Below are 5,613 nucleotides of genomic sequence, written 5' to 3' on the forward strand. Positions count from 1 at the left end.
TTTAGTATTTCCATTGTAGATTCACCAACCGATACATGAAATTCAACTAAAATTACAAATAATATTGATAATGAAGTGGGTGTTATACAGGGAAAAAATGGAAGGAATCTGATCTTCAGTTCTCGATACTTCCACTCTACTTGCATTGGCAGCAACAATGCTTATCATCAAATTTATTGACTAGTTACTTGAATTGGTTATCTTTTAGGTGTTGCATCCATCTTCCTCTTTTCTGGATTTCGATTGAATCTTGAGACCCTAAATATGCAGGTCAATATTTGAGTTTTTGTTTGCAGTCAAAACTTACAAGTTTTCTTAAAACTCATGCTCCTGATGTTTGCGTCTGAAATTCAATATTCAAGCACGGAAACCTTGTCTTTTAAAGCTAATACTTGCTCAGGCATAATTACTTGGGTTCTCTCCTATTTTGCAACCATTACTCTCAAGAAAGTATTTGAGTGGTGGAAATGAATGAGAAAGAGACCTCTATGTAACCACACACCCACTTATTTCAATTTGAATGCTTTCAAAGCCTTGCCATATCAGCTTATAAAGAGGGGATTCATATCAGACTGTCTTTAATTTCAATGAATTTGAAGCCAGATCAACCCCCGTATTTGAAAAAATGTTAGTCATCTTAAACAAATGTCTAGTGAGTGAGAATACAATCCTTTCAAAAAAAACATCCCATCAAGTAGTGCCTTTAGTTTCCTAATGTTGATGGACTATGTGCTACTACTAACAACATTGTCTATGAGCATAGGGTGAGCTTGTAATCCCCATAGCATTTTTTCATGACTAAGTCTAGACTTTCTTTTTGTTTTTTTGTTTTTTTGTTTAATTAATTTCTAGAGATAACATTTTCATTGTGTTATTAGTGTTTATTAGAAGTTCTGTAATTTTGAGGTGATAACAAGGCCTCTCTGGCTCTGTTCCTCCAGGGTTAGTTCTAGCCACTCCATATTCATCATATCTCATTACAATATCTTTAACAATCTTTTTTGTATGACTTAATATTTGTGTTATCATATTCCCCAATACAGCGGTATCATCTTGTGCAGGTAGTGGGTGTACTGTAGAGGTTGTTATCAGTAAAGTTGTAACTTGTAAGTTATAAACAAAGTTGGTTTTTAAGCGTTAGATTGTTTGTTCGTACCCTTATGCAAATGTATACTTTGATTTCTTCATTTTATGGTGTACAAGTCAAGAACATGATTTTTAAAAGTATTATGTTGGCACACGTTTTTATTGATTTGAATTGTAAATTTAACTTGTAGTGCATGACATTTTCTTTCAGTCTTTTTATTACACTGAAATATGTTTATGTTATGAAATAAATTGAAGAATGTAAGTCAAAATTTACTTCTTGAAGATGGTTGTTTTTCACATGCCTATCTGGATGGATGTTGTGAACTATAATGTAAAGTTTCTTTTACTATGGGTACTCATTAGGATTTGTAGCATGGATAACATATCTAAAAGAAAAGTATTTGTCTCATTTGTATAATTTTAGTTTTTCCTTCATTTCCTTTGCTCTTTTCCTTTATCTTTGAATAGTGCTCTTAAAAATTTACCTCTATCTTGAAAGTTTAGTCTAATTCTCTTTTGAAGTCCATTGATTTTGTTAATGCCTCTCTCTAAGTTTCATGGGCCTTTTAAAGGTAGCCTTTTCTCTGATTTAAAGTAGTAAAGGTAAACTGCTTAGTTCATAAGTGTGTAGCGGACTATTTTCTTATGGATGCTAGTAACTTCATTTTGTTATGATACTTCGATTATCAGGTTGGAAAATGCCTCCGACATCTCAAAAAGAATCCTCAAGAAAGTATTTGTGTTAGCCACTGGCTTACTTGATTCTTGCAAGAAGGTTGTGACAACATAAACTCTTTCTAACAATGGAAACAAAGCTACAAAGTCAGAAGATAAGCAGTCCAAGACTATTAAAGTGGAGGTCAATGATGTTAAGCAAGAGTCTGTAAAGATTGAGAACAAACCCAAGGAAGAATAAGCATCTATTAGCATTAATAAGGTATCTTCCTCTTCAAATGGCCCTCCAAAGATGAAAAGTATGATTAAGTGTAATAACACAGTACGGGATAGGATCCATGAGCTTCTTCATGAGGCTTTTTCCAAAGTAGGTAACGAAGCCGAGGGTGACAACCTGGTGAGAGTAAATGCATGTGATCCAGTACGAGTTGCAGTTTCTGTTGAGACACTGATGTTTGAAAAGTTAGGGCTATCTACTGGAGCCCGGAAGTTGAAATATAGGTCCATCATGTTCAACCTGAAAGATGCAAACAATCCAGATTTGAGAAGGAGAGTTCTTCTTGGGGAAATTAAGCCAGAGAAACTTATTTTCATGACAATGGAAGAAATGGCTAGTGATCAAAGAAATCTCGAGAACAAACAGATCAAAGACAAGGAACTTTTTGAGTGTGAGCGTGGGATAAAGCCTAAAGCTACAACATACCAATTCAAGTGTGGTAAATGTGGCCAGTGGAAGTGTACTTACTATCAGTTGCAAACAAGAAGTGCAGATGAACCTATGACTACATTTGTCACATGTGTAAACTGTAATAACCATTGGAAGTTCTGCTAATTTCAAGCCAGACTGGTAGCTTGGTAGGTAGAGCAGAATTAGGTTAGTGAGATCTAGAGATTCATTGCCTACCCCTTGTTGGTTAAAACTCTTAATGGCACCCTTGATTGAAAATTGATATTTGTTACATATTTACTTGATAGTAGGTATAAATGATTGGTTAGGTTTGTCAAGATCTTTGCAGTAACTACATATCATGGTATAAAGTTAGACAATGGCTTCTTAGGAAAGTAAACGCAATTAACTGTAACATTCTAAGGAAAAGTACCTAATTATATTTTTTCTATTAATTTTATATGAATGAACTCAGTATTTTATCCATGATGGTAATCAAAATAATTGTTGTGTATGCATTAGATGCCCTTCTTGACAGTTTAGCGTCATGGAATAAAAGACCTGTAAGTGTTTTGAGCCTTAGGTTCAGTTGTTACAATTATCATGGATTTGATATTCACATTTAGTTTGAAATTGAGAACTGCACAATTTTTAGAGATCCCATTAAACATGAGAACATTGAATATCAAATCTTCTAGGGTGTAGTTTTATTTAATATTAAAAATGAAGACAGACATCAACTAGAGACCTTGAAACAACAAGTAGTTCATTCGTAAAAAAAAATTAGGGTCAACCTTCACATACAAAGATGCATTCTTAATTAGGTTGGTTAGGTGATTGACCTGGAGAGTAAGACACCTTTATGATTATGTGTAACACAACTGAAACAAAAGGTGCAACATAGAGATCCACTTACTCAACAATAATTTGGAGAGAAAAATATTTCAAAGGAATCCTCTTCAAAGATTCTTGAATTCTTGCAGCTTTCTCCTCAAAATGTGTTTCATCGACACAACAAATTCTCATGTGAAGAATTACCCGTCGATCATTTGGTTGTAAGGTAGAATTATATCTACTCATTAACGTTTCTTGTTTTCATTGGCTTCAAATTCAACCCTCTAGCACCATACAAAAGGAAATCATACTAAAATAGAACATTAATGACAGGTAAGGAACGTGATCTCAACTACCTTAAGGATGTCCCAAGGGGAAATACATTTTTGAAAGGAATCAACAAGTGCTTTGTAAGCTGAGTTTGCAATTGTTGTAGCAACTAGAGTCCCTACCTGTTCTCTTGGGTATGAATGATCAAAGCTACTCCCATACTCCCTCTTGTTTGAGGAATTACATGCTACTGAAGAGTTTATGTTCCCATATTCAAACTGAATGAGAAATTTTCAACAAGCATCTCTCACCGTCCCATCATAGCAGATCATCATATCGAGTAGAAAGGTCATTAGATTCTTAAAATGTGTTCCTTGTTCTTTCATTCCCATCTTTTGATAGAAATTAGCTTCTCTGACAGAGATAGAATGAATAAATGGCTCGCAGTGATGTAATCGAAAAATATAGGATGATTTAACAAGTCCACAAACTTTAGGCGAATCATATTTCTTGTTTGGCTCCAAAGGATGAGAACCATTGAATGGAAGATGTGAAAAAAGATTTTTAAGCCAATCTCTAGGAAACATTTTCCTCCCTGGAAACATATGAAGCTCTAAGAAGCCAAGTTATTGAATCACTTTCTTAGCAGATCTTGCATTTCCACTGTCAACCATCAGAAAAAAGGAACTTGAAGAAGAAATAGCCTTGGTAACATTTTCCCACACTCCAAGTAGATGCTTTTCAACTTAGGAAATGATCGAATTATCATATCTTCCACCCCTCACATGATTTATAAGCCTAGAAATTTCAGTAAGTTCATTTCCTAGATCTTCCGTAAATATCTTTCTCTGAGAAACACAGTGAGCAAGAACCAAATCATCCAAACTTGCACTAAAACCATCTAAGGATAAAAAAAATGTTCAACTAAATTCAAGCACTTCATTGCCACTCGTAGACCTTTACACTTAACAATTGCATTAAAAAATTTAGTCAAAGAACTCAGCAATTGGGTTTTATCACCATTGAATAATATTATTTCACTATTTCTTATGAGAAGCCCATTCTTCTTACAGTTCAATTCCGGAGGTAAACCCATATGAAGAATTTGGTTAGCTTTCCAAAAAGGCCCTCCATCATGCACTTTAGTCATTGTTGGTTCAAGAAATTTTTTAGAAGTCTACATTCATAGTTGATTTAGTGTGGTTTTATCCAACATAGATTTTCTGGATAGAAGCTTGGAAGCCAACAATGTATCTACTATCAACACTCAGTTTTGTTTGCCTCTCCATAATGGGAACTAAGCATTTTTTGATCCACACTTAGAAGCTAAGAAAGCTCAGCTTGATATTTTAAAGATTGGGGATAAAAAACATGAATTCCATCCCCATCAAAATCTGCACCAAGTGGCCAACATATGAGAGGGTTAATAATCATTGTAGAGCACGGATGTACATATGCTTTTAATGCCTCCAATGAATGTTTGTGGACACTTGGAGGACGATTAATAAAAAAAATCCCCATCATGAAGTCCACGATTAATCACTTCACTGATTTCAACTTTCTTCATTGTTTTTCCAAATCCATTTGAACAAAAATTACCTCCTTAATCAACATAGGTTATACATTGTCCCTTTTGTACAATTTTTTACAATTTTTCACTATTGTAAACATTTACATGCTCCACAAATGTTCCTCTCTTGGCTATTTCTATAGATATACCAATTTCAATTATCCTTCTATATGCATTTCCAATGACAACACATTGAGATGATATATTACAACTCTTAAACACTAAAAAGTTAACACTAAATCTCAAAGGGACTCACCTATAATAGTTGTTGAGCTACAAGGACAATAATCAAAACGTTGTAGCTTGCTAACATTATAAAACTTCCACCTTGTCCATGTACTTTTTCCAAACCATGAAAGGAATATAATGCAGATAGAGGAATGAATAATCTAATTTACATAGAAGGGAACCCATATTACCTAAATGTTTCAAGAAGCCTCAATGGTATCTTAGAGGTACATCCTTGAAGAATATAACATCCTCTTGAATCCAATACTTTCTCACTACA

At 34.2% G+C, this 5,613-nt stretch overlaps 1 pseudogene; it reads left to right on the forward strand.

The window, feature by feature from the left end:
• The first annotated feature begins 1,646 nt into the window (after positions 1–1,646).
• LOC149148914 (transcription elongation factor TFIIS pseudogene) lies at positions 1,647–2,736 on the forward strand (annotated as a pseudogene).
• Positions 2,737–5,613: the final 2,877 nt, after the last annotated feature.

The sequence above is a fragment of the Pinus tabuliformis genome, chromosome 9 (genome assembly GCF_031772625.1).
Source record: "Pinus tabuliformis cultivar Carrire ecotype Pingquan chromosome 9, CPIR1, whole genome shotgun sequence".
Taxonomy (NCBI): Eukaryota; Viridiplantae; Streptophyta; class Pinopsida; order Pinales; family Pinaceae; genus Pinus; species Pinus tabuliformis.